Raw genomic sequence first — 27932 nt, forward strand, 5'->3', positions numbered from 1 at the left:
ATACTATGTTTTATGCCTTTTGAGTTTTGTGTTTTTCTTTAAAGCATGTTTGTATTAGTATCATTTCTTCATCTATGTTTTTTTCCATCAGATGTTTTGCCATTTTATTTCTCTTTCCATTTATCCTTACTTGTGGTTTTAAAGCATTACATATTCAAATTGTTTACCTTGACTTAGGTAGTTACAACTCAACTTCACTTCTACCGTAATCATAGAAATTCTGACATATAATTGGTTGAATTTCTATTTATTTGTCTGCCTTACTTTCTATTGTTACTTTAAAATTACTGATGAATCTTCTATTCCATTGAGCTCTGTCTCATTTCTCTTCTTTTTCAGAATATTCCCTGTCAACACTTGCATTTTTTCTCTCAATTGATGCTTAACATTACTTTACAAGTTGGAAAAAAAAAATGCAGTTTTTATTTCATTTGCAACAATTTAATAGATTAATTAGGAGAGACTAGATCTCTTTAAAATTGAGTCTTCCTGTCAAACAACAAGGTATGTCTTTATATTTTTCTAAAATCAAATTGTTATGTTGGAATACTGCTAGTTTAGCTTTCTTTTTAAAATTCATTCCCAAGCATTTCATAGTTTTGTTAATATAGTGATAGGGATTGCAAAACTAGTTTTTTTCCATATTAATATATGTAAATCAGCTTTAATATTTTTTAAATACAATTTCATTGAAACTCATTATGATTTTAATTTTTAAGTACTTAAGAGTCATCTTAGGAACTTTTTCTCCTTTTAATTAAGAATTTTTCATCAAATTTAGTGACAGGTTTAATAAAATATATTTTGTTTTCAAGTTGATCATATTTGCCATTTTAATTATTGATTAAGATAACATAACTGAATTTTTCTAAAAATGAAAATCTTTGTATCCAATGAATAGGTGAACTACAATTTGTTTATTTTTATATTATCTCTTTTATAGCCCTATTTATAGCCCCTATTATAGCCATCATTATTTTATTGGCACTTTCTGAGAAGATAGTCCTAAACACAGAACTTTATTTTGTGTTTGCTTTACTAGCTCTGTCAAAACTGTTTAGAGTGTTTTTTCATGTAGACTGGAAAACAGGAAATACTAGCCTTATTTAGTTTTTAATTCTATATTGATATATGACTTTATATCTCCATGAATATTGCAGGGAACTACATAGGCTTTTGTTGTTCGTTTGTGTTTTTAATATTTTCCAACTACTTATGTAAACATCTTTCATCTGCGGTATACAGTTATAAAAAACAGTAAATGTCTATTGTGTTATTATCAACTGATAATTTTATACATCTAAAGTGGTATCCAACATTGCATGTAGTTGTCAAAGTCTACTTAATCTCTCATTTGGGACGGGTGTTCAGTTTGCTTGGATTTTCTTGATTTTTAACACTTGGAGAATCTACAAAATACGTGAACCACGCGCATCTGGGTTTGTGTGCTTTTTTTTCTTCCCTTTGAGTTTGAAATTATACACTTTTGGCAAAAATACTATGAAAGTGATGTAGTTCTCAGTTCATCACTGCTGCTGCTGCTAGCTGCTAAGTCACTTCAGTCGTGTCCAACTCTGTGCGACCCCATAGACGGCCTCCCACCAGGCTCCCCCGTCCCTGGGATTCTCCAGGCAAGAACACTGGAGTGGGTTGTGATTTCCTTCTCCAAGGAAATCACTAGGGATCATATAATGTTGACAGTGGGCTTCCCTAGTGGCTCAGTGGTAAAGAATCCACCTGCCAAGCAGGAGACTTGGGTTGCATTCCTGGGTCTGAAAGACCCCCTGGAGGAGGGCATGATACCCCACTCCAGTATTCTTGCTGAAGAAATCCAATGGACAGGAGCCTGGCGGGCTACAGTCCATGGAATCTCAAGAGAGTCGGACGTTCTAACCAACAACAAATGTTAACAGTGCTTTATGACTAGTGATGTAGCTTTACTTACTTAGTGCTGTAATTAATAAGTATCTTTTGTGAAAGATAATGCCAGTACTCTTTATCATACTTTGATATGCTAATTTTAGTGTGTATTGAAGTTTCTTGTCAAATCATAATTTTAAGAAAATCTGTCAAGTCTACATTTTATTTTTATTTATTTATTTAATTTATTTATTTTAATTGGAGGCTAACTACTTTACAATATTGTAGTGGTTCTTACCATACATTGACATGAATCAGCCATGGGTGTACATGTGTCCCCATCCTGAGCACCCCCTCCCACCTCTCTCCCCATCCCATCCTGCTGGGTCATCCCAGTGCACAGCCCTGAGCACCCTGTCTCATGCATCAACCCTGGACCAGCGATCCACTTCACATATGATAATATACACGTTTCAACACTACCCTCTCAAATCATCCCACCCTCGCCTTCTCCCACAGAGTGCAAAAGACTGTTCTTTACATCTGTGTCTCTTTTGCTGTCTTCTTCTCCCACAGAGTGCAAAAGACTGTTCTTTACATCTGTGTCTCTTTTGCTGTCTTGCATATAGGGTAATTGTTACTATCTTTCTAAATTCCATATATATGTGTTAGTATACTGTATTGGTGTTTTTCTTTCTGACTGACTTTACTCTGTATAATAGGCTCCAGTTTCATCCACCTCATTAAAACTGATTCAAATGTATTCTTTTTAATAGCTGAGTAATATTTCATTGTGTATACATACCACAACAGTCTTATCCATTCATCTACTATTAGACATCTAGGTTGCTTCCATGTCCTGGATGTTGTAAACAGTGCTATGATGAACATTGGGGTACATGTGTCTTTCAATTCTGGTTTCCTCTGTGCCTACATTTTATTATGTGAAGTTGTCCAATTGGGAGTTGTCCATTCTCCCCCATTCAGTTTTTCAGTTACTCATTTCAGTGTAGACTCATGGATATTTTCTTTACACTATAGATAAAGATGGGTCTCCACTACACTACTTTTTTTTTTTTTTTCCTGAATTGTCCTACATTTGGCCTCTGTCTTTTCAACATGTCCCTATCCTTTCTCTAGTAACAGTATCCAGGTTCATTTTGTTCTTATCTTAACCCCAGTGTGAAACCCACCATTTCTCCTAGGATCCCTGGTTCCTTAAGGGAAATAAAATTTGAGAGCAAGATAAGTATCAGAACTTCATTTTTCTTTTTATGGATTTCTATGTATAAACCACATTTTTTCTGTTGATGAACTTGGATGTTTCCGCTCTTTTACTTTGAATAATAGGGCTAGTAGCTATCCACATTGAACAATGATTCTATGAACACTGGTATAGAAATGTCTGAGTCTGTGTTTTCATATCTTTTGGGTTTTTACTTAGAAATAAAATTGCTAGGAGTCATGGCAATTTCCTGGGTAGCTTTTTGAGAACTATCCAGTTTTTATTATAAAAAGTTTCAAAGACAGAAGAGAGTGTAATAAACTTTCACATATTTAGCAACTAGAACTAATAGTTATCAGAACATTGCCAAATTTTGAAAATTAGAAATACAGCGATACTTTGGGCCTATGTATGTGTACAGAACACATAACTACAATTTCCTATGCCTAGTATTAACTAGAATCTAATATATTTTAAAATAAATCCTCATGTAAATTTATTAGTTGTTCCAAAGATATCTATCATAGTTGGAAGAAATCTGAATCCAAACTGGGAATGCATTTTTATGTAGGCTACTTTTAGCTTAGTTTGGCAAATATATTAATTTATTTCAGTTCAGTTCAGTTGCTCAGTCATGTCCGACTCTTTGTGACCCCAGGAATCGCAGCACGCCAGGTCTCCCTGTCCATCACCAACTCCCGGAGTTCATTTCAGACTCATGTCCATTGAGTCAGTGATGCCATCCAGCCATCTCATCCTCCATCGTCCCCTTCTCCTGCTGCTGCCAAACCCTTCCACCATCAGAGTCTTTTCCAATGAGTCAAATCTTCCCATGAGGTGGCCAAAGTATTGGAGTTTAAGCTTTAGCATCAGTCCTTCCAGTGAACACCCAGGACAGATCTCCTTTAGAATGGACTGGTTGGATCTCCTTGAGGTACAAGGGACTCTAAAGAGTCTTCTCCAACACCACAGTTCAAAAGGATCAATTCTTCAGCACTCAGCTTTCTTCACAGTCCAACTCTCACATCGATACGTGAAACACCATAGCCTTGACTAGACGGACCTTTGTTGGCAAAGTAATGTCTCTGCTTTTTAATATGCTGTCTAGGTTGGTCATAACTTTCCTTCCAAGGAGTAAGCGTCTTTTAATTTCATGGCTGCGATCACCATCTGCAGTGATTTTGGAGCCCAAAAAGTAAAGTCTGACACTGTTTCCACTGTTTCCCCATCTATTTCCCATGAAGTGATGGGACCAGATGCCATGATCTTCGTTTTCTGAATGTTGAGCTTTAAGCCAACTTTTTCACTCTCCTCTTTTCACTTTAATCAAGAGGCTCTTTAGTTCCTCTTCACTTTCTGCCATAAGGGTGATCTCATCTGCATATCTGAGGTTACTGATATTTCTCTCAGAAATCTTGATTCCAGCTTGTGCTTCTTCCAGCCCAGCATTTCTCATGATGTACTCTGCATATAAGTTAAATAAGCAGGGTGACAATATACAACCTTGACATACTCCTTTTCCTATTTGGAACCAGTCTGTTGTTCCATGTCCAGTTCTAACTGTTGCTTCCTGACCTGCATACAAATTTCTCAAGAGGCAGGTCAGGTGGTCTGGTATTCCCATCTCTTTCAGAATTTCCCACAGTTTATTATGATCCACACAGTCAAAGGCTTTGGCATAGTCAATAAAACAGAAATAGATGTTTTTCTGGAACTCTCTTGCTTTTTCAACAATCCAGTGAATGTTGGCAATTTGATCTCTGGTTCCTCTGCCTTTTGTAAAAGCAGCTTAACATCAGGAAGTTCACGATTCACGTATTGCTGCAGCCTGGCTTGGAGAACTTTAAGCATTACTTTACTAGCATGTTGCTGCTAAGTCGCTTCAGTCATGTCCGACTCTGTGCAACCCCATAGATGGCAGCCCACCAGGCTCCCCTGTCCCTGGGATTCTCCAGGCAAGAACACTGGAGTGGGTTGCCATTTCCTTCTCCAATGCATGAAAGTGAAAAGTGAAAGAAGTTGCTCAGTCGTGTCCGACTCCTAGCGACCCCATGGACTGCAGCCTACCAAGCTCCTCCGTCCGTGGGATTTTCCAGGCAAGAGTACTGGAGTGGGGTGCCATTGCCTTCTCCGTTACTAGCATGTTAAGTGAGTGCAGTTGTGCAGTAGTTTGAGCATTCTTTGGCATTGCCTTTCTTTGGGATTGGAGTGAAAACTGACCTTTTCCAGTCCTGTGGCCACTGCTGAGTTTTCCAAATTGGCTGGCATATTAAGTGCAGCACTTTCACAGCATCATCTTTCAGGAGTTGAAATAGCTCAACTGGTATTCCATCACCTCCACTAGCTTTGTTAGTAGTGATGCTTTCTAAGGCCCACTTGACTTCACATTCCAGGATGTCTGGCTCTAGGTGAGTGAGCTTTGTGATTATTTGAGTTTAACCTCAGATTTTTGAGTTGTCTCTTGTTAATGAAAAACACTTAATGAAGTCACTAGTTAAAATACAAAGAGTTTTCTTGCAGTTATGACCATCAGAAGTTGCACCAGCAGGGAGAATGTGGATATTGTGATAATGGGTTTTGATTTTGGAGAGATTTCCATGAAAGACTAAGGAATTCATAGAACACATTATTACCTTTTGGTTGTGCTGTTGTTTTTTTATTTTTAACTCTGTTTATAAATAAGCAGTAAGAAGTTACATTGGAAATGGTATTTCAAAGAATGCATGTGTGGTTGAATGGCATGGAAATAATTTTGAAAACAAGATGGGTACCAGGGTCTCAGTAAATGAGCTGAGGAAAGAAAATTACAGTTTCATCATTTTTGTACTTAGACCTGGTGTTTGTAGTTAGGAGATAGATTTTTGTAGTTAGGATGATGGAAGTTGTTTTCCATGGAGTACCAGTTAAATCTTGGCATAAAGATGATACCCATCTGTCATGAGGCCTGGCTGCGTGATAACCTGATATTTATTTTCGTTTGCCATCTCTTCCTCTGTACTCTCCCAGGTGGTGAACATGTGGACAAGAGGATCGTAGATATCTTCTGCAGTGATTCCATCCACAGCACTCAAATGTTGTCCTTATTTCCCCCTTTTGGACATTATTGCATCTTTATATCCCAAAGGGCACATCTTTTATATATGTATACTCAGGAATAGAATTGGCATGGTTTTGAGAATTAATTGCCTGAAATGTTGTTTGTACTTCTCTGTGCTCTGAATATATCTTGTGTTTTTCTTTATTGTTGTATTTACATTGTTGCATTTTTTTATCCATGTTTTACTTTACAAGTGTGAGATTTGTGTCTGATAAATGTAATTAATGCAACCCTATGGACACCGTAGTCTTGTCCCAGGTAATAGCCAGGCTTTTACAGTGCCTCCCCTGTGCCAGTTTTGGTATCATTTATAAGATACTTTGTTCCTTATTTGAATCAGAAGCTCACAGTTTTTAGAGGGGTCCCAAACAAGATCTTGTTAAAATATTTGTATTATCTGCAATAGACCTCTCCAGTTTTCCTCTTTATTGAATCTACTAGGTCTCATCTAGAACAGGATCTGATTCTTGATTATAGTTGTCATCTTTCCCATACCTGAATTTAAGATCTTGATCCCATCACAACTCTGGTTGTATAAGGAGAGCCAGATCCTTGTGTTGACATTTTGAGCCATGATAATGCAATCTTGTAGAGAAATAGTTCTATAATTTTCTTGGCTATACTGGCATTTTCTTCTTTGCGACTGGACTAGAAAAAACACGCGAGGTTTTCCTTTAAATCCACGTTACTCTGATGTTCACCTAAGTGGGCTTAATATAGATAGATAGTTGTGTTTACTGAAAGTTTTATCTACTTCTGGAATATCAGATGCACTGTCTTATCAGGGAACTACTAACTGCATTGCCCAACCTCTCTCACTGTACAAGCCTAATACCTAGTGTGTTGAAACTGGGCATCCAAGAATGAAGGGTTATTAAACAACTTAGACTGTAGTCATTTATCCTTCATCCTACATTCCTACTTTGTAGGAGTGATAAGAGTTGACTGTTTGTGGTATAGAGGTCAGTAATTTGTCTATATTTAAGTTTATGTTGAGTTTATTTTACAAGTATGCCATCATTACGGTATTTGTTGTTTTACAACTTTATTTTTTCTTTAATATTTTGCAGAAATTTTCCAAACCAATAGAGTTTATCTGCAGAGTTTCCATTGGCTGTATAAGTACATATTATAATTAATTTTCCATTTCTTCATTTGGAAATGCAGGTCAACTTTGTTTTTATTGTTGCATATAATTCTGTCATGTATATAATTTTATATATAAAAATTGGTCTAATTCTGTGATAGATTTTTAGATGTGGAATTGTTGGACCATCAATTCTGCATATTTTAGTTTTAGTAGATACTGTAAATTTGCTCTGAAATGTTTTCTAGGACAGCAAACATAAATGGAGAAATGGTAGTGCTAATTTCCATAAAAATTGTACATGGTGGATATTATCAGTCCTTTAACATTTTAGCCAGTCTAATAGATGAAAATGGTATTTTTAACTTAAATGTAAATACTAAGTGGCAATGAATAAAAAAAAATAGTGACAATTCTATTCACAAGAGTTGTCAGAGGTAGAAACCATTGACCTTTTCTAAATGTAGCACTTTGTGGGGGTTTACAAACTTCCTAAGTATATCTTATACCAGTGTTTATTTTTTCTGAATTTATTTTTGAAACAATTTTACATTTAGAATTGCAGAGATCTATAAAGAACCTCCATATACACATCACCCAGATTTTTTTCTACATTGTTTTGTTCTTTTTCTAGTTTTTCCTCCCTTCATCCCCATCTCTCCTTCCCTGTTTATTTAACTTTCTACCTGCCCAATTATTGTTCTTATATTAAGAATCCCTTATGAGTAAGTTCCAGATATGTCTAAATAACCCCAAATACTTCAGCATTCACTTTGTAATATCCAGGGCATCCTTTTAAATTAACCTTGGTATGTTTCTCAGAATCATGAAATTGATCAGTAGTACAAATATATTACACTAAGATACAGTCTATATTCAGATTTCACCAGTTCTAAAATGTTTCTTTCTGTAATTTCTCCACCTTTGAGGACCTAGGAAAGGATCCTCTGTTACATTCAAGATGTTCACCTGTTTTCTTGAACTGACTAAGGAGTCCAGGTTCAGATTTGCTATAGATCAATATTCCATATAGATGGTACATTCCCATTGTTCCTCCCTACTTTTGTTTGCTTTGTTAGGCTTCCATAACCTAATCTGGTGTCTGAGCCTGATGGCAAGTGAACTCCAGTCCTCTGTGGTACTGTGTATAGATGACTACAGTGATTATGTTGGCTAAAATCTGTATGTTGCTAAATTCTGTGTTCTCTGTAAGTAACCAAGGAAGTATAAGCAATCTACCAGTCATAATTCCAAGTTTTATGCCAGAATAAAGATATTCTGAGTTTTGAAAAATGGCCTGGTGGAATTTGATGAAATGTTCTTAATCATCCTGAATATGATGAGTTTCAAAATCTGACTCTTGGTCCTGAGGCACAAGTCAGTAATGGAAATGTTACACTGATTTATAAATTGTAAACCAATGCAGTATATTTACAGAGGTATCATTACGTAAGGCATTGGTTAAAATGGTCATATGAGTATTCCCTGCTCTCTATTTCTAACTTTGTACTTAGTCTCTGATGACAGTCTTGTAGCAGAGGCTCAGTAAATGTCCTTATGTTTTAAGGGGAATATGGAAGTGAAGCCAAATTACTGATTGTAAACAAATGAAGTGTGAGCTAAAAGAATGTGCAAATAAACAGGCAAATGAATTACCATTAAAGAAAATTGTCATCTAAACAAGGAGAAACAATTGAAGACAGTCCAGGGACTAAGGACATTTTGTTATTACTTTAATATAAATATGGGGCTTTCAAACCTATAACAAGAATATCTTGGAAAATTTGAAATCTGCCTGACTAAAACACATCCTCTTCCTTTTTTTTTTTTTTTTTTTACCAAATTCATAGATTCAGTCTCAATCTAGCAAAACCTTAAAATTTCATAGAATGAAGGAAGTTTTAAAAAATTAAATAGTAAATGATAACAGGAAAGCATTTTACTATTTAATTATTCTCAGGGATGTTAGCTGTGATACCAAACACTTTTTAATACATGAAGAGTAGTCCCAAAGAGAATTCAGTCTCTGATTTAAAAGTAAATGTAATGTCCTTATCTTGGAGAAGAGGGCAGGGATGCAACATGGCTGGATCTTTTTCATGAGGAAAGGTACCTTTCAGGGTAGCTGCTTGAAAACATGGAATGAAGATACAAAGAAGAATAAACACATGGGTGACCATAGCACACAGGGACTCCTCATTAAAAAGAGGCCCAGTAATTACTTGGAGTCTCCAGTCACAGTGGAGCTTCTTCCTCCCATACGGAGCAGAATGAGTTAGTCTAGGAAAAGTTCAAGAAGATTGTAGCCTCTCAACTCTCCATATTTCTTGACTTTTACTACTCTCTGATAAATCATTTATGCAGAATTCCATGACTGTGATTCTTGGGGTATTTGGTTTAACAAACAGGACACTAAGTTAATTTCAAGGCAAACTATATAATTGGTTGAAGATACTGCCTCCACATTTATTTGGCCATTTAAGATATCCTTGGGAATTCATCATAGAGGATTATAAAACAAATCCTGTTGTCTTTATTTAAAATTTTTCCATAATTAAGTCAATATTTATTTTCAAGAATTATAGACTCTAAAAATTTCTTCCCATAATGCCTCATTTAGCATTTTTCAAGATAGAATGTTCTCACATAGTCCTTGAGGCAAGAGTCATTGCATGGTTCAGTAGCTGTATTTTATTAATAGTTAATACCAACTGCTTTTGTCTTTCAGACGTTTTAAATTCTGACTTCTACAGTACTTAAGTTTTCTGTATTTTTATGTATTCAAGCAAGGTAGATAGCATGAAGATCACTGTGGTGAAAAAAATGGAAATAAGAAAGCAAATTACATGGTTATTTTAATAATCACGTGAAAGGTGGTGTGCTAGGCTTGTTGACATGGAAGTGTTGAGAATTACTGAGATTTAGGATGTGTTTTGAAAGTGTTGATAAAATATTGAATGATTCTGGGTGGGATCAGAAGAGAATTCAAATAGGAGAAATAAGATCAGGGCCTTAGCACCTGAGTGAATACCATTTACTATTCTAGAGAATATTGGGTTTCTTAGAATGCATGATAAGAAAGAGATATATTTTGCCAGCCTTATATTAATCCCACAGATTAAGGTACTGGTTTTTATGGTAGAAATAGTACTCTGGGGCTTAGGGGGGAATTGGGGATTGAGATGTTACTTTTGATTAATCAATACAAGATTGTTACTTATGGCCACAGGGAAGGAGGAGATCTAGGCATGAAGTATATGTAAGAATAGGAATGTATTCACCTGAAGACTGTGCCTGTATGTGCTAGCATTTAGATATTGAGTTAATCAGGGCCATACAATAAAGGAGATTGTCAGCAGTGGCTAGGGTCATTGAAGACCAAAAGATTGTATTGTCCATGAAGAGAAACAAAGATTGAATTTGTAAAAGGAATACTGGGGATAGCAGTTAGCTTTGCATGGCACTGTAAGGCACAATTAAGTTTGGAAATGAGAAGATCACTGATTTTTACTAAAAGTGCTATATGGAAAGGGAAAGGTAAATAGTACTTTTAATATTGTCAAGGCCAATTCAAAGGATCCCCCTGAGTCAACAATTTGCCCTGTAATTCCAGTGTCAGTCTGGTACAGACACATGGTGATATCTTGTGAATTGGTTGCTTGAATCATGATAAAGTAAGGATGTATGTCAGTTGTACAGGCTGAGATCCCTTCAGAATTCCACATTATATACATGTAGAACTGATTGTCTTCGTTACAAGCCATCAGTATTACCGTAATAACCTTCATGCAACTGTATGCTTGCAGTTCCGCTTGTGTCTATCTGTTCCTGTATCCTTTAGCCATGGAAGAATATCTCATCAAGGCAAGGCTGTGCAGTAGTTTCAGAGATTTTGACTTTTGTGAGATACTGAGAAAAGACTGTTGGAAAAAGGAATAATGGGTGAGGGGCCAAGTGAATAAAAGATGGTGCTAGGAATCAAGGAAGCAAAGTCAGATGGGATGTAGAGAAGGTAAAATTTTGAAGGGAAAAGCTACAAGGCCAAGGTTAAGGTGTCCTGAATCCACATTTTAGATGATAGTTCTAGAGCAGCAGTCCCCAGCCATTTTTGGCACCAGGGACCTATTCATGGCAGACAGTTTTTCCATGGACCAGGGTTGGAGGGACGGTTTCAGGATGATTTCAAGTGCTTTACATTTATTGTACATTTTATTTCTAATCTAATGTTGATTCCAATCTGACAGGAAGTACTAGTCCAGAGGTTGGGTACTCCTGTTCTAGAGGATAGTAAGTATTAGTAACGTCATTAATGTTGAGGAGCAGACAGGACTATGGATGATGATCTTTCCCAATTGAATCTGGAATATTTCCAGAAGTTTATTGTATTACTAACTAGTGGTTTGGAAATGAGTCTGAAATTTTTTGGCCCAAACTATCTAAATTGCTACCATTTAATATAAAGCATGCTTTATTAGGTCTCTTAACATTTCAGTTACTAGATTTTGTTTTATTGTTGTGTCTGCTTAAATAGACTAGAAATAATGAGCTCCTTTTGACAGGGATGTTTTCCTATTAATATTTTGCTTTCCATTTATTATCTCATAGAGTCTACCATATAACAGGTGTATAATTGTAACTGTGGTATTTAAAATACTTTAGTGCTTGGATGAATGAAAGTTTGATGATTTAGCCAGTCACTTAAAGGGCAAGGAAAGTAAGAGTTTATAGAGACCCCCACATGAGGCAGCTCTTTGAGAATGTTTTTGGGAGTATGGTAGTGATGGATGAGAAATCATAGATATTGTATCTTATGCTGAGTTGGAATGCACAAGTACAGATTTAATATTAGGGAATCAAGGATTTGCTGAATTAGACTTTATGTTGAAAATTGCAGGTTGAGTTATAAATCCCCATTCATTGTTACGGAGTAGTATGATGCAGCCTTTTGTTTTTTTCCTTTCTGCTTCTGTAGCATGTAGCAAGAGGTATCCTGTTTTTTTCCTACCATGTTCTCTCAAACAAAAACAATCCAAATCTTACAAATAAGAAGCTGTATAGATAGTAGACTTTTTCCTCTGGATAGGATCAACATATGTTGTAATATTGCTTCTTTTAAGCAGTATATGATATCCCTAAAAGTATTCATTTTCTCTGTAACATAAACTTTTCTAGTTTTAAAGTTTCCTTGAAAGTGAGAAGCTGATCTTGAAGAGGGACTGTGAACAGATCAATACTAAGACATTAAATTGTGGCATGTAGTCTGTTATTGATGGTTTTCAGTCATGAGAAGGAACAACACAGTACGGTCTATGTGGCTGATTTCAGTGAGAACTTTTTTTATATTTATGTCTTTAAACTTCCTAACTTTAAAAGTCCTTCCCTTTTGTATCTGTATGCCTGAAGTGTTATGGGTGTTTTCTCCAAGTATGATAGTTATATTCATCTCTGTGACCCAGTTCATTTGTTTAGTGTTGAAATTTGAGGAGTGCTGAACAAATGTATACAGACTATTGATGGGCAGGGAAGAAAAATCTTTGTCTTCAATAAGAGACTGAGAAAGATAATAAAGAAAAGAAAATGGGAATTGTATGTGAGCTTTTTGCCACATTGCTGTTAGGTTCACAGAGTCCAAAAGAATAAGAAAATTCACCTTTATGGTGATTGTGAAGATGGGGAAAATGCCCTGTCAGCAGCAATCTGACCAAGTTGTCAGAGACTGTTGGTCTCTAAAAGGACACCAAAACAGGAGATTTCCCTCCTCCTCTTACTTTCCTTTTGACTTAATCAGCTGTTCTGAGTAGGTTTAAGAATTCTTCTGACCTTATTACCTTCAGAAAAAATATTGCTGTTGATTTACTTTGGAATAGCAATAGTAATTAAATTGTCTAGTTGATGCATAGTTACTGACATTTATAATGTGAATTCATAATTCCTACCCATATCCCCTTCTCTTAGTGGATAAAGTGCTGTTTGGAGAGAGTATCAGAATGGATCATGATAAAATGGTAAGTTGGGCATGAGAACGCTGTTGAATGGCACTCAGATCTGAAGTATCTCAGGATTGTTCGGTGTGCCTTAATGTAAATAGCTGCATGTATTGAGTCCTATTTGCTTTAGCTTGCCAATTTACTCTTAAATTTGTAATTGTATCCTTATGAATACACATACCAATTCAGATTTATTTTATGTCTTATGCTGTCTCTTTTTCCTGAAATGTATACAATGAGCTCCTACTTGACAGGGATTTTTTTCTATCACTTTGTCTTCTCCTGTAATGTTGGAAAATAAGAGTTTAATTGGTTTGTGACATAAACACATTTATGAAGGAATGAGTGAAGGGGGTCACAAAAATGAGAGACTATAACAGTAAAGAAGTGATAGTGTTATTTTAGATAGACATGATGCTATTTGAGTTATTTGGCAGTCTCTTGTGTTTGACAGTGTTGAAAGGAAAGAACATAGAATTTAATGATTTTTTTTGAGATGTAGGCATACAGATAGTAACTCTTTCAGTCTATTTTAAAATAAGTAATAGAAAAACCCATAAAAATAGCCAAATTGGGGAAATTAGAAAAGGATCACTCTCTGGATCCTCCCTCTTATGTTGGTTCCATGTGAATGTTCCATAAATTTCAGTTAACCGTGACTTCCACTTTGTTAACCCTTTTGAATTTGAATAGGAAAGGACAGGGAGAAGGCAGTGGCAACCAACTCCAGTACTCTTGCCTGGAAACTCCCATGGACGGAGGAGCCTGATGGGCTGCAGTCCATGGGGTCGCTGAGGGTCTGACATGACTAAGTGATTTCACTTTGACTTTTCACTTTCATGCATTGGAGAAGGAAATGGCAACCCACTCCAGTGTTCTTGCCTGGAGAATCCCAGGGACGGGGGAGCCTGATGGGCTGCTGTCTCTGGGGTCGCACAGAGTCAGACACGACTGAAGCGACTTAGCAGCAGCAGCAAGAAAGGACAGAGGAGCAGCACTAGGACTGATAGGAGTATAAGTCTGTCTTCAGGTTTATTGATATTTAGGGAAATGATGTCAGTGGACCAGGAAATGCTCTCTGTTGCCTGTAGAATCATAAGGGCTTAGTTGTGCTAGTTGCTACTACTTTTGTTTGATATTGTTTAAGAAATCTATATTCCTGAAGTTTTTCCCAACTTTATGGAGTTGTAATTGACAATTGAAATGGTAAGTGATATTTAATATGATTTGATATATGTATACAACATAAAAGTATTCCCCCATTGAGTTAATCAGAACACCATTACCTAACATACTTATTTTTTATATTTGTGTGTGAGAGAGCATTTAAATTTTACTGTCTTCATGAATTTTAATTGTACAATGAATAGGGCATTGCCTGCTATAATCACCATGTTATACATTAACTTCTCAGACTTTATTGTTCCAATTGGAAGTTTGTACATTTTACCAATGTTCACTATTTCTCCCACCCCTAAGTCCCCAACAACCACTGTATTCTGTTTCTATGAGTTTGACTTTATTATTTTTCAGATTTCATATATAAATGAAACCATGAGTGATTTGGCTTTCTGTCTGGCTTATATCACTTATATCACTTAGTCCTCCAGATTCATACACATTGTAACATATGACAAGAATTTCTTCTTTCTTAAGGGTCAGTAATATTGCATCAAATATGTGTGTACATATACACACATATATATACATACATACCTGTATTTTCTTTATCCGTTCATGTCATTGAACAACTTAGGTTGTTTGCATACCTTGGCTATTGTGAATAATGATGCTATAAACATAGTATAGATAACTCTTTGAGATTATATTTTGTGAAATTTTATGTGAATTTTTTTTCCTTTGGCTATATACCCAAAAGTGGCATTATTAGGTGATATGACAGTTACATTTTTAATTTCTTGAGGAACCTCCATATTATTTTTCATGCTGGTTATACCAGTTTACATGCCTACCAGTAAGTAGTATCAATATAAGGATTCCCTTTTCTCTGTATCCTTGCCCACTTTTTGTTATTTCTTGGCTTTTTGATAATAGACGTAACTCCTAATAGGTGTGGGATGATTGTGCTTTTGATTGTGCATTTTCCTCATGATTAAAGATGTGGAACACCTTTTTATATACTCATTGGCTATTTTTATTATGTCTTTGGAAGAAATGTCTACTTACATCCTTCATTTTAAAATTGTTATTATATTTTTGCTCTTCAGTTCTATGACTTCCATGTATATTTGGAATATCAACCCCTTATTGGATATGTGGTTTGCAAATATTTTGTATTATTTTATAGATTGCCTTTCACTTTGTTGATTTTTTTCGTTGTTGAGCAGAAACTTGTAGTTGGATGTAGTCTCACTTGTTTTGTTTAGTTTTGCTTTTGTTGTATTTGCTTTTGGTATCAAATAAATATTACTGCCAAGGAATCTACCTTCTATGTTTTCTTCTAGGAGAATTATGATTTCAGATCTTATATTCCGGTCTTTAATCCATCTAGAGTTGATATTTGTATATTACCTGTGACTGTCCAGTAGTCCCAATTTACTGACATGACTGTCCTTTACATGGTGTGTATTCTGGGCTCACGATGAATAAAATTCAACAGTGGGCATCCATGTGTTACTCCTGATCTTAGAAGAAAAGCTTTTAGCATTTCACTGTTAGGAATGATGTTTGCTGTGGACTTGTCTTTTATGGCCTTTATTATATTGAAGTACATTCCCTTTGTACCTTGAGGTGTAGTGTTTGTTTGAGATCTTTTTTTTCCCTTGATGTAGGTGTTTATCACAATAAGTGTCCTTCTTATAACTATTTTTGCTACATTCCATAAGCTTTGGTATATTATGTTTCCATTTTGTTTGTGTCATGATTTTTTTGATGTCTCTTTTGAATTGTTCACAGTTGTTCAGCAGCACATGACTTAATATATATTTTAAGAATTTTTCAATTTCAGTTTTGTAGTTTCATATCATTGTGATCAGAAAAGATGCATGAAATGATTCAATTTTTAATTATTAATACTTATTTTGTGACCTTGCTTATGATTTATCCTAGATAATTTTCTATGGATTCTTGAGAAGAATGTTTATTCTCAGTTCAGTTCAGTTCAGTGGCTCAGTCGTGTCCGACTCTTTGCGACCCCATGAATCGCAGCACGCCAGGCCTCCCTGTCCATCACCAACTCCCGGAGTTCACTCAGACTCACGTCCATCGAGTCAGTGATGCCATCCAGCCATCTCATCCTCTGTCGTCCTCTTCTCCTCCTGCCCCCAATCCCTCCCAGCATCAGAGTCTTTTCCAATGAGTCAGCTCAGGTGGCCAAAGTACTGGAGTTTCAGCTTTAGCATCATTCCCTCCAAAGAAATCCCAGGGCTGATCTCCTTCAGAATAGACTGGTTGGATCTCCTTGCAGTCCAAGGGACTCTCAAGAGTCATCTCCAACACCACACTTCAAAAGCATCAATTCTTCGGCGCTCAGCCTTCTTCACAGTCCAACTCCCACATCCATACATGACCACAGGAAAAACCATAGCCTTGACTAGACGAACCTTTGTTGGCAAAGTAATGTCTCTGCTTTTGAAAATGCTATCTAAGTTGGTCATAACTTTCCTTCCAAGGAGTAAGTGTCTTTTAATTCCATGGCTGCAGTCACCATCTGCAGTGATTTTGGAGCCCCAAAAGTAAAGTCTGACACTGTTTCCACTGTTTCCCCATCTATTTCCCATGAAGTGATGGTACCTGATGCCATGATCTTCGTTTTCTGAATGCTGAGCTTTAAGCCAACTTTTTCACTCTCCTCTTTTCACTTTAATCAAGAGGCTTTTGAGTTCCTCTTCACTTTCTGCCATAAGGGTGGTGTCATCTGCATATCTGAGGTTATTGATATTTCTCCTGGCAATCTTGATTCCAGCTTGTGTTTCTTCCAGTCCAGCATTTCTCATGATGTACTCTGCATAGAAGTTAAATAAGCAGGGTGACAATGTACAACCTTGCTGTACTCCTTTTCTTATTTGGAACCAGTCTGTTGTTCCATGTCCAGTTCTAACTGTTGCTTCCTGACCTGCATACAGATTTCTCAAGAGGCAGATCAGGTGGTCTGGTATTCCCATCTTTTTCAGAATTTTCCACAGTTTATTGTGATGTTTATTCTAGTACTGTTAAAAGGAATGTTCTATAAATATCTACGAAAGTTCATCTGATCTAATGTGTTGTTCAGTTTTTAACTCCTGTCTGACTCTTTGCGACCCAATGAACTGCAGCACACCAGGGTTCCCTGTCCTTCACTATCTCCCAGAGTTTGCTCAAATTAATGTCCATTGAGTCACTGATGTCATCCAACCACCTCATCCTCTGTCACCCCCTTCTCCTCTTGCTTTCAGTCTTTCCCAGCATCAGGGTCTTTTCCGATGGTTGGCTCTTCACATCAGGTAGCCAAAGTATTGGAGCTTCAGCATCAGTCCTTCCAAGGAATATTCAGGGTTGATTTCCCTTAGAATTGACTGATTTGATCTCCTTGCAGTCCAAGGATCTCTTAAGAGTCATCTCCAGCACCATAATTCAGAAACATCAATTTCTCAGTGTTCAAGCCTTCTTACGGTCCAACTCTCATATCCATACATGAATTCTGGAAAAACTATAGCTTTGACTATGCAAACCTTTGTCAGCAAAGAGATGTCTCTGCTTTTTAATATGCTGTCTAGGTTTGTCATATCTTTTCTTGCATGGCTGCAGTCACCATCTGCAGTGATTTTGGAGCCCAAGAAAATAAGTCTGTCACTGTTTCCACTTTTCCCCCCATCTATTTGGCATGAAGTGATGGGACCAGATGCCATTATCTTAGCATTTTGAATGTTGAATTTTAAGCCAACTTTTTCACTCTCCTCTTTCACCTTCATCAAGAGGCTCTTTAGTTCCTCTTCACTTTCTACCATTAGAGTGGTATCATCTGCCCATCTGAGATTGTTGATATTGCTCCCCATCATCTTGATTTCCAGCTTGTGGTTCATCCAGCCTGGCATTTTGCATGAAATTCTCTGCATATAAGTTAAATAAGCAGGGTGACAGTGTACAGCCTTGACATACCCCTTTCCCAATTTTGAACCAGTCTCATTGTTCCATATTTGATTCTAAGTGTTGCTTCTTGACCTGCATATAGGTAAGATGATCTGGTATTCCTGTTTGTTGTGATCCAGGTAGTCAAAGGTTTCAGCATAGTTAATGAAGCATAAATAGATATGTTTTTAGACTCCGCTTGCTTTGTCTATTATCCAGTGGATGTTGGCAATTGGATCTCTGGTTCCTCTGCCTTTTCTAAATTCAGCATGTACACCTGGAGTTTCTTGGTTCACATACTGTTGAAACCTAGCTTGAAGGATTTTTGAGCATGACCTTGCTAGCATGTAAATGAGCAAAATTGTGCAGTAGTTTAAACATTCTTTGGTATTACCTTTCTTTGAAATTGGAATGAAACTTGCTTTTCCAATCTTGTGTAAGGCCTAATATGTAAGGTCTAGTATAAGTCTAATGTTCTTTTTTAGTGATTATTTCCATCTGGATGATCTATCCATTGTTGAGAGTGGGATATTGAAGTTCATTGCTATTATTGTATTGCTGTGTAATTTTCCTTTCAGATTTGTTAGTATTAGCTTTATATATTTACATGCTTTCCAGGTGGTGCTAGTGGTAAAAAACAAACAAACAAACAAAAAAACCCACCTGTAGTGCAAGAGACACTGGAGATGCAAGCTCGATCCCCTTGAGGAGGAAATGGCAACCCACTCCAGTATTTTTGCCTGGAAAATCCATGGACAGAGGAGTCTGATGGGTATAGTTCATGCGTTTGCAAAGAGTTGGACACAACTGAGTGACTGAGCATGTACTCATACATTTAGGTGTTCCTATGTTGGGGTTGAAATATTTGCAATTGTTATATCCTCTTGATGCATTGACCTTGTATGTAGTGACCTTATTTTTCTCTTCTTACAGCTTTTGGCTTAAAGTCTGTTCTGTATGATATGAGTACAGCTATTCTTTGTTAGTTTTTTTTTTTTTTTTTGCATAAAATATATTTTTATATCCCTTTGTTTTCATTCTATGGAAGTTCTTTAAAGCTTAGGTGAGTCTCCTGTAGTCAGTATGTAGTTGGGTATTTTTTTAAATCCATCTAGCCAGTTTTTCATGGCAGACACTTGAGGGACAGACCCCAATAACACCTAGGTCTTTTTTTTTTTTTTTTGGCCATGCCTCGAGGCATGTGGGATCTTAGTTCCCCAACCAGGGATTGAGCCTGTGTCCCGTACATTGGAAGCATAGAGTCTTAACCGTGGACTGCCAGGAATGTCCCCTCCCCTAGCTTTTGATTGGAAAATTTATCTATTTACATTGAAAATAATTGTTCATAAGTTTGGACTTATTATTGCCATTTTTGTTAATTGTTTTCTGGCTGTTTTGTAGTTCCTTTGTTCCTTTCCCACTGTCTTGGTCTGTTTCTTTGTGATTTGATAATTTTTTGTAGTACAGTATTCTTTGATTCCTTTCTCTCTATCTTTTTGTGTATTTAGTATAGTCTTTTGTTGTAACCATGAAGTTTATATAAAATATCTTTTATGTACAATAGTGTAAGTTGATAATATCTTCAAATGCCTACCCCTTCATGTTACGTTTTTGATGTCACAGTTTGCATCTTTTTACATTGTGAATCCAATAACAAATTATTTTATTATAGTTACTTTAAAGTTCTGTTCTTTAACCTTTATTCTAGAGTTAAAAGTGATTTACCCATTACCATTGCAACAAAAGAGTAATCTGATTTTAACTGAATGTTTATCTTTACTGGTGAGCTTTATAAACTTTTGTATGTCTTCCTTCTAATTAACATTCTTTCATTACAGCTTGAAGAACACCCATTAACATTTCATATAAGATTGATTTAGTAGCGATGAACTCATTTAGCTTTTGTTTGCCTGGAAAACTCTTTATTTCCCATTTAATTCTGAGGAAGTAATTTGCTGAATAGAGTATTATTGGTGGTTTTCTCCTTTCCTCAATTGGAATGTATCACCCCCTACCCTTCTGCCTTTCAAGTTTTTTGCAGAAATGTTTCTTGATAGTGATAAGGGGTTTCTCTTGTACATAACTTATTTTCTCATGCAGCTTTTGAGATTCTCACCTAATCTTTAGCATTTGACAATTTCATTATGTGTCTTGGTGTGATCTCTTTGAATTCTCATTTTTTCTTCCTTTTTGGGGGTGGAAGTTATTTTCTGGGATTCCTGAATCTGGATGTGTCTTTTTTCCCTAGATTAGGGAAGTTTTCAGCCATTATTTCTTTGAATAGCACTTGTTCTCCTTTCTCTCGATATTTTTCTGGGACCTCTGTGCATGCCAAGTCACTTCAGTCATGTCTGACTCTTTGTGATCCTGTGAACCATAGACCCTCAGGTTCCTTTTTCCATGGGATTCTCCGGGCAAGAATACTGGAGTAGGTTGCCATTTCCTTCTCCAGGGGATCTTCCTGACCCAAGGATTGAGCCTGCAGTGGGCAGGTTCTTTACCACTAGTGTCACCTGAGACATCTATAACGCATATAGTTTGCTAGTATCCCGTAAGTCCTTAATGCTATTTTCACTTTTTAATTCTTTCTTTTGACTTATCTGAGTGGATGAATTCCACTTCACTGTCTTTTAAGTTTTCCTGATTCTTCCTTTCACTTGATCCAGTCTGCTGTTGAACTCTCCTGTTGCATTTTTTAGTTTGGTTGTATTCTTTGGCTCTGTGATTTCTGTGTAGTACCTGTAAAAATTTTCCTGTGTTAGTTAAAATTCTTATTTTGTTCATACATTTCTCTCTTGTTTTTGGTAAGCATCTTTATGATCGTTACTTTGAACTCTCTCTCAGGAAAATCACTTACCTTCATTGTTAGTAAGATCTCTTTCTAGTTTCTGTTGTTCTTTTATTTCAGATGTTTTCCTGTATCTCCTCATTTTTCTTGGCTCTCTATGTTGTTTCTGTGCCCCACTCCAATATTCTTTCCTGGAGAACCTCATGGGCAGAGGAGCCTGAAGGGCTGCAGTCCATGGGATCACAAAGAGTCAGACACGACTGAGCAACTACACCACCACCACCATGTTGTTGACTATTTGGGTTTGTTTGTTGTTGTTTTTTTTCTTAATATAAATTTTAAAATTATTTGTTGTAGTTCTACCAAAAAAATCCCATTGATATTTTTAGATAGGAATTGCATTATATCTGCAGATTGCCTTGAGTACTGTGGTCATTTTAACGACATTAATTCTTCTAATCCAAGAATGCAGTGTATCTTTCTATCTTTAACAGTGTGCAGATAAAACCCTTTCAGGGAAAGGTTGGGAGATGAGTGACTTTGCTTACTGCTTTTGCACTGAGCCTAAGGGAAGGCCAGCTAGGAATTGCCCCTTTGTTTTCTACAGTCTGTGGAATTTGTGAATGGAACACCCTTTAGCTATATGACTGATTGTCTTGAGACCTATTTCTTGAGTAGAACCTACAAAATCTTGGGTATAGACATGGGTAAAAGGTCCTTCCAGGGAGATACTAGGAACTTAGAGCCCTGTGGAGTGGGGAGGAGTGGTGTCCACTTCCACATTCTCTGAGAGGATCACAGCCAGCCCCTAGTACCTGCTAAGTTAGAAGACCAACCTTCAGGCAGCAGCTTTTAAAGTAAATGTTAGTGTTAGTCACTCAGTCATGCCTGACTCTTTGTGACCCCATGTACTGCAGCCTACCAGGCTCTTTTGTCCATGGGATTTTCCAGGCAAGATCCCCTGGAGAAGGAAATGGCAGCACACTCTTTAAAGCAAGCAGATACTCTTAGAGGGGAAAACTGAAATGTGCAATTTTGTTTGTTCCCTCTGTGCTGATAGCTGGGATGATAGTCTTGGTGAGTGCTTGCATACTTGTTAAGAACTGTTTCTTTGTTTGCTATACTGTTTTGTCTCATTTACACAAGCTCCAATGGTTTTTAGAGCAAGGGATTTTGTGAATCCGTCCCTCCTGTGAGTCTTAACTCACAAGACTAATTTCCTTTCGGATGGACTGGTTGGATCTCCTTGCAGTCCGAGGGACTCTAAATAGCCTTCTCCAACACCACTGTTCGTAGATCAGCCCTTTGGTTTTCAGGGAGAAGCTAGAAGTTGGGACGTCTTTCCTGATGGTAAGGCACTATGCTGAGGGTGGGGTTGATGCCAAGAATGTGGAAGGAAAGACTTCCCTACCTGTTTTGATGTATTTTCTCATTTGTCCTACTTTCTGAAAGTTTTTGAGTCTCTTTCAGAATAAATTGTTCTGTGTATAGCTGTACATTTTGTGTGTCTGTATGAGGAGGGGAGCTCTGGCACCTCCTTTGTCACCATCTTGTTATTTCTGAATTTCTAAAGTTTTAGATCTTTTCAGTCAAAATTTTTACCTTTGCTTTAATATTGTTTTTGAAATGTGAAGTACTTAATAATTTAATCTTAATAATTTCGCCTTGGATAAGCAGTTTAGTCACTCAGTCATGTTCAACTCTTTGAAACCCCGTGGACTGCCGCACACCAGTCTTCCCTGTCCATCACCAATTCCCAGAGCTTGCTCAAACTCATGTCCATTGAATCAGTGATGTCATCCAACCATCTCATCCTCGTTATTGCCTTCTCCTGCCTTCAATCTTTCCTGCATCAGGGTCTTTTCCAATGAATCAGTCCTTTGCATCAAGTGGCCAAAGTATAGGAGTTTCAGCTTCGGCATTAGTCCTTCCAATGAACATTCAGGACTGATTTCCTTTAGGATGGACTGGTTTGATCTCCTTGCAGTCCAAGGGATTCTCAAGAGTCTTCTCCAACACCGCGGTTGAAAAGCATCAGTTCTTTGGTTCTCTGCTTTCATTATAGTCCACTTCTCACATGTATATGTGACTACTGGAAAAACCATAGCTTTGACTAACGGACCTTTGTTGGCAAAGTAACGTCTCTGCTTTTTAATATGCTGTCTAGGTTGGTCATAGCTTTTCTTCCAAGGAGCAGGCATCTTTTAATTTCATGGCTGCCATCACCATCTGCAGTGATGACTCCTTTTATTCTTCAAAGATATTTTATTGTATGGATTTCTGATTTTCATTATGATCAATGAATATATTCTGTATCAGTTGAGTTATTTTAAATATCTTTGGCCTGATACATGGTTTATCTTGGTGAATATGCCACAGACACTTTTAAAAAGTGCATTTATTCTGAAGTTGTTGACTGTAGTGTTTTATAAATATCCATTGGGTTTAAGTGGTTGATAGTATTGTTCATATCTATGATTGATATTGTGCTTTATTCTGTAAATTACTGAAAAGGTAGAGTTTAAAGTCATCAATTGTGATTAGATTTGTCTGTTAGTCCCCTTTATTTCTATCAGTTTCATTTCAGGTAAATTATAACTTTATTAGTCATACAAACTTCTGTGATTATTATGTCTTCTTTATAAATTGACCCTCTTATATTTTGAAATGTCTCTATCTTTGGTACATTATTGAAAATTAATATAACTGCTATAGCTCTCTTTTGCTTTCTGTTAGGATGGTGTTATCTTTTTATCTTTCAACCTATAACTTTATGTATAAAATATTGTCATTAGATGGTGTATAGTTGTTTAGTATGTTTTAACCATTGATGGAGTGTTTATTCAATGTTCATTTAATATATTTATTGAAAAAGTGGAAAAAAGTCCACCTCTTTTATTGTTTCTTTAAGTGTGTACTCCCTATCAGTGTCTATCTTCTGCTTTCTATTCTTCTTTCTCTTCTCTGCCTTCCTTTTAATTTTTTTTTCAGAATTCCTTTTTAGCTATACTTTTTTTTTTTAGTGGTTTTCTAGGGAATACTATATATATTTGTTTTAACCTTTTAAGACTATTAAATCATTTCCCATAAAAAGAAGAATCTTGGAAATATACATATCTATTTACCTAGTCTTTACCCCTTGTATGCTAGGGTTGCCATATATACTACAAGTGATATAGGCAATGGAATAATTGTTTTAAATAGATACATTTATTTTTAAGAATTTAAAAGGGAAAATATTTCATAATTACCTATATATTAACCAGTTTTAATCCTTTTCATTCTGTTGTGAAGATCCATGTCTACTTCAGTTATCATTATTTATCTTCCCAAAGAACTTTATTTAGTACCAGTACTAGTGATAATTTTTCTTAGTTTTCTTTTATCTGACACTGTCTCCTTTTTAGTCCTTTTTATTGAGGAATATAGTTACTTAATATAGAATTATGATTTTACTCCCCCCCCAGTATGTTAAAGATATATTCCATAGTTTTCTGGGCTTCATTGAAATAAAAAACGTTTGGGAGTAGTTAGTATAGAAAGTAGTTGAAGCAAAAGTTCAGGCTAGCAAAGCAGGATGTGATTGTTACTTTTCAAAGGGTGCTTATGAAGAGTTCTTAACTAAACAGTTTGTTTTATGTGTTTTTCTCTGTGTCCTTTGACAGTTTTGAATAAATGAGCTTCTTTTGACAGGGGTTTGTTTTATTTATATTGTTTTCTTACCCAGAAAGTCATACAGAAAATAATTATTCTATATTTTTAATGGCTAAGTTTGCTTTCATGATATTTACAATAAATTAAGTTAGAGAGTAAATGAATGACTTTGTTAGAGAGAAAAGCAGAAGTAAAAAGATTGGAATATTTTAATTAATTCATAATATTACCACTGGTCAAGACATAGAGGTATGGAATATTTCGTGAATTTTGTTGCATTATAAATATTTGATATGAGTTCTCTTAACACAGAATTGATTCGTCTCTTGAAATAACATTTCTTAATTGAAGATAAATGGGAAATATACCTTACAACCTCTGAATTTAGGGAATATGAAATTAACCTTCCAAATATATGTGTTTGATTTGAATGGCATATTTTTTCACTTTTACATAATTGTCTCATGTCAACTCCCATGATAATCATACAGGAGAGAGGAAACTGTTGTAGTTTTTGCATTGTTTTTAAAACATACTACCATCCTTGATCTTATGAGAAATTTAGAAATAATATTCTGTGGACATGGAAGATAAATAAATTTCTCTTGAAACAGAAATGCTCAGTTTTGAGAAACACTTTAGTGTTGTAATGTCTTTTATTAGTGATTCTCAAGTTCTACCGCATTTTACTCTATCATAAATCTGTCATCTATCCATAGATCTATCCTCTATCACTTTATCTTCCATAATTTATCTGTGTGTCTCTATCATCTGTCTAGCTTATTAATACATAAGTTATCATTCAGATTCCATTACTGATCATTTTTCTTTTGTGTGTCATCTATCCATCCATCCTGCTATTAAATATAATAGGAAGAAGAGCATGGCAATGGAAAAACAAGGGCTTTACCTCCCATGTGAAAGGACAGTGATGACAGTGGTCTCTGAGGTGATGATGTATAAGGAGAAAACGAGAGCATGAGGACAAAGGGCCATTAAATTCAGGGACTCATCTAGCAGGAACTCTTGACTTATTACTACGTTCAAATTTGGAAAATCAGAGTAGAGCTGCCTCCATTCTGTGCCAGCTTTCATGAGAAAATTTAGTCTAAATATGGTAACTGTCTTCTCAGTCCACTTATGCTCCAGTGTCTTAAAACTAAGTTTTAATTATATGAAGTTACTACCTCAATGTACATTAAAGTAGACCATGGATTGGTAAGCCTTTTCTGTAAAGGGTGAAATAACAAGCAATTTCAGTTTTGTAGGATGTGTGATCTCTGTTGCAGCTGATCTGTTCTGCTCTTGCAGTGTAAAAGCAGGCAAACACAGTATGTAGTTGAATGAGTGTGGCTGTGTTTCGGTAAAACCTTGTTTACAACAGCAGGCTTTGTGCTTCAGTACCACATCCTGAACTAAAGCATTGGCTAAACCAGAACCTGGAAAATAATCAGATTAACCTCAGTACATGGTAAATGTATCTGAAAATTATTTTTCCATTTTACTTTCATGAAAATTATTATTAATAATTCTGCTAAATCTCATTCACAGGAGAGTGCTCTAAGTGAATACTATATGCCATCATAACCTAAGCAATGTAAAACCAATGTAAGTTACTGGAGTGATATGAACCCCTTTCCAGTTACAACCAATAAATTATATTTTAAATTTAGCATATTTTTCCCACAAGTTCCCAAGGATTGTGACCAAAATCGTACCTGCATTCTTTTCCTCTTAAGTACATTTCAGGTCAAAATATTGTCTCTCAATTCCTTGGTGGTATCCGGTCTCCTTAGGCTTTGACTTCAGTCCATTTTGATTTCACCTGAGCAGTGTTTATAATTGTTTCAACATCTCATAATAGGATTTGTATGTTCCAAAGCTATCATGTAATCTAGTTTATAAAAATGTGAAAGAATCAACAGTATAAATAACTAATGAACACAATCTTTAATCCAATTAAACTGTTTTCCAAATTTTCTCCATGTTGTCTACATTGGAGGGTTTACAGGAAAGAAGGAATATCTAAAACCTGCTAGTTTAAATTTGGGTTATTACTTTTTCTTCAGTCATTTGAATATGTACCTTTATGTTTAGTTGAAACTTATATTACCAGGTTAGTGTTAATATTCTATTAAAGGCTCACCCAAATCAATTAGAAAAAGACAAGTATTCCAGTACAAAAATAGGAATACATATAAATGAACAAATCAGAGAAGGAAAGTACCGTGAATGGCCAAGAACACATAAAAACATACTCAACCAGGCTGCCGCACAAGCCCTCTGCAATGGCCCACACTCTGTGGACTGTGTTTGTTTCTGGATAAATCTACTTCTTACCTAAAAAAAAATAATACTCAACCATATCAACCTGGTAATGAAATAACTACATACTAAATAATTATCAATTGTTATAAATATATAATGAAATTATTATTTGTGTGTGTCTTTAAACATGGTCACAAACACACAAATAAATCAGAAATTTTTTCACCTATTAGATTCATGGTACATTTATAAGCAAAGTATGGAGAATTTGGAATTCTTTGTGTGTTAGTCTGTCCAAAAGACTGAAAAATATGTCTTAGATGGGAATTAGCACATTTTGACAAACAATTTTATATTTAGAAATTTACCTATAGGACATAATAGGGAGTGTTCAAATGTGTATGTAAACTCAAGGGTACTTATTACAGCCTTAATTATACTTGTAAAATTATAAGTAATCTGTTTATCAAATAATAATGCTAGGGAAATTAATAATGCACTTATCCAATTTAATTGTATTTAATATATTGAAATTAATTGACTTTAAAATCTAGGTTTTTCAAAAATTTGGCCATTAGTTCCTGAGTATCAACTATGTTTGAAACATTAATATTGTATTTTATTCACATAAAATGAAATATGTATGTTCTTGTTTAGATATGGTCAATAAACTTATTTTATAGGAAGACTGTTCAAAAACTGTTGATGGTGAGTTTGAATCATTATTTTACTATTGTGTGTGCATGTGTGTGATGTGTAGTCTCAAATTTATATATTTCAATTATATATAGCATTTATTGAATTCTTAGTATGTGTACCATATGCTGAAATAAACACTTTTTCATGGATTATCTCGTTTAATACTAATAATAACCATACAGTATAGGATATTCATTCCT

General features: G+C 35.8%; 1 long non-coding RNA gene across 1 annotated transcript in view; it reads left to right on the forward strand.

The window, feature by feature from the left end:
• Positions 1 to 516: 516 nt before the first annotated feature.
• Positions 517 to 27932, forward strand: part of LOC133234067 (uncharacterized) — a 29460-nt gene continuing 2044 nt past the window's right edge. Inside the window, exon 1 of the long non-coding RNA XR_009731984.1 lies at positions 517 to 27741. This is a non-coding gene — a long non-coding RNA (uncharacterized LOC133234067). The remainder of the gene's footprint in view (positions 27742 to 27932) is intronic.

Source organism: Bos javanicus, chromosome 21 (assembly GCF_032452875.1).
Source record: "Bos javanicus breed banteng chromosome 21, ARS-OSU_banteng_1.0, whole genome shotgun sequence".
Taxonomy (NCBI): Eukaryota; Metazoa; Chordata; class Mammalia; order Artiodactyla; family Bovidae; genus Bos; species Bos javanicus.